The 2750-nt window shown below is 41.1% G+C and overlaps 1 long non-coding RNA gene across 1 annotated transcript; it reads left to right on the top strand.

Annotated features, from left to right (window-relative positions):
• Nucleotides 1–365: 365 nt before the first annotated feature.
• On the top strand, nucleotides 366–2750 carry LOC134529900 (uncharacterized). Its single transcript, XR_010074736.1, has 3 exons — nucleotides 366–886; nucleotides 1006–1097; nucleotides 2251–2750. It is a non-coding gene; the product is annotated as an uncharacterized LOC134529900 (long non-coding RNA).

Genomic DNA, 2750 nt, shown 5'->3' with positions numbered 1-2750 from the left:
GAGGTAGAGAGGCATGCGATTAGGTAAGTGGACAATCTTTGGATCTCTCAATTTCCAAATCTAAGCATCGCAGAAGCCTAGGGATGTCAGAGTCTTCACAATGTCGTCCTTGTGGAAGGTGGAACACAGCCATCACATTTTGTTTTGACTCCATAGAGTAAGTGTATTGTTCCATTTCACCATCGATGAGAAGATTAAGTAAGGTGGTGTGAACAGCCAGCGATGTTGGGTCAAAACGAATCCTGTTCCCATTTTGGCTGACACGACACTGTCCATCTCTCTCTTTATAGGGCAAAGAAATGTCATGGGTTTCGCGCCATACAGTATAAGGAGGGAAATTTGGCTACTTATAAGGGCGGGTACAGACTAGAACATTTCAACGGACAGAACATTGTTCGCGAACATGTTTGCAACCAATGTGGACGGGAAAACGAACATTTCCCCGTAACAAAAAATGTTCGGTTGTTTGTTCGGTTGCGATCCGATATTTGTCGGTTTTTGCCCGTCACATCAAAGGATGTTCGCCGTGGCTCGGATAACAGTCTGGACGTCGCTGCGAACACTTCCTGCGAACATTCAGTTGTCGACGTGGAGCGGTGTTGTCTTCACGGAGTTAGTAGCGGTGCGTGACTCTTTCGTTATATGAGAATGGAGTGGTCCAAGGAAGATCAAATAAAACTGATAGATTTGTATAAACAACAAACAGTGATATGGGACCCAAACAATGTTAATCATTTCAACAAAATTAGAAAACAAGACGCGTGGGAAGAAATCGGGGCCGAAATGGACAGAGATGTGGACGAATGTAAGAAGAAAATGGAGAGTTTGCTATCAGCATTAAGAAGGGAGAGGAAGAAAATGAAAGACACTGCTGGAACTGGAAAAGGTGGGTTCATTTCAGTTTTATTTTGTAAAGTGGATTCTTTTAAAACATTAGTACATTTTGATTACGTAAACAAAATTTTAAGTCGCACAAATTGTTCTACAAACAGTAATTTGTTACAGGAACTGACGAAATGTACAGAAGTTCCTGGTTCGCTTTCGAAAGTCTACGTTTCTTGCTGGACAAAAATAAACCAAGAAAGACAATTTCGACGGTAAGTACAAGTTGCTTGGTACCAAACGTTCATACTAAGCATATTCATCTTGCCACGTTACTTTCCCTTCTCGTGTAAAATACTCCGCCAACTCTTCCCTTACGTCAAGTACCGCATTCTTTGATCTGCGGGGAACCCTTGTAACTGGCAACAACGAACCCATATCTCTACCATCATCCCTCCAACGCCCGTGTATTACGTCTCCCGCTTCTTCATTATCAAATGTTCCCGGGGGTGTGTAAACTGTAGCAGATTCTGGTCTTTTTCTCAAGAAATTGTGAAGCAAGGCAACAGTCATTACAACTCGCTCAGCATTTTGTGGTTCTAAGAGAAGAGGTTTCCTCAGCACGCGAAAAACTGAAGATGCAATGCCGAACACGTTTTCCACAACCCTGCGAGTACTGCACAACCTGTAGTTAAAAATCCGTTCCTTTGTCCCTTTACGATGATAACCAGCATATACCTTCATAAGGTTGCCCGACAAAGGAAATGCTTCATCCCCAATAAAAAAATATGGGATATCTGTGTTTCTGTTCCTCAATGGGGCGGCGGGAGGAAGATGCAATGAGTTCGATGCAATCCTTTTGCCCAGCTCAGAATTTGCAAATACGCCACCATCCGATATTCGGCCTTGGCATCCCACATCTACAAATAAGAAATTGTAATTGGCATCTACCAAAGCAAAAAGTACTATACTGAAAAATCCTTTGTAGTTTATGTACTCGCTTCCACTATTCATAGGTGACTGTAATACAACGTGTTTACCGTCGAGCGCGCCTACACAATGTGGGAAATGCCACTTGCTTTCAAATTCTCTTGCTACTGCCGCCCATTCTTCTTCAGTAGTAGGAATCTGTAACAGATATATTCAGAACCACATGTAACGACCGGTTGTTATAATTCTCCTTTGACATTTATCCCATTTATTTCATTTACATGTTTATGTTTCTGCCTAACTCAGTGGCAACTAGTCCAATGAAGGGGACGCAGAAACATTATTATACACACGTATTTGACTTGAAATTTTGCAAAATGCAAGAATTACTGTTGTGTGGTGTAATAACAATTTAAACGATGTAGCTATAAAACCAGTGAAACATTATTTGGCTCAAACGATAATTTATTTATAATTACTTATTATGACATTTTTCAGATGCGAGTAGAAAGCGAAGAGAGAGACGTAGAATGTGGTGCAGTTGGAGAATCAGCACAGGAAACTGTACCGAAAAAGAAGAAGCAGCGAGTCGAAGATGCACGTCTGGACAAAGCCTTTCATATATTGTCGTCCACCGCGAGTCAGCTTAACGATGAGTGCCAACATTTTGGAAATTTGGTCGCATCTAAGTTGAGACAGTACAACGTTGATACTAGATGTACAATTGAAAATGACATTATGGGTATTTTCCTTCGCGTTAACAGGGGTTTCTACAATAACACTCAGAATTTTATACAACCACACTATCCATGTCATTTTCCATCGGACAACTCTGTCATGCAGTCAAACACTGTATTGTCCAACCCTACAACCCCGTGTCCTTCAGCAGGATCACCTACCTTGACGTCTGATGATGATGATTTCATTATTCACGATCTCTTATAAAATATTTTTGTTTTAATTACAGTGCTCCTAATGATTTGTAACACAGTGTAAAC

Source organism: Bacillus rossius, chromosome 2 (genome assembly GCF_032445375.1).
Source record: "Bacillus rossius redtenbacheri isolate Brsri chromosome 2, Brsri_v3, whole genome shotgun sequence".
NCBI classification, from domain to species: domain Eukaryota; kingdom Metazoa; phylum Arthropoda; class Insecta; order Phasmatodea; family Bacillidae; genus Bacillus; species Bacillus rossius.
Note: the sequence above shows the minus strand (reverse complement) of the source record. Positions and strands in the feature narration are given on the sequence as shown.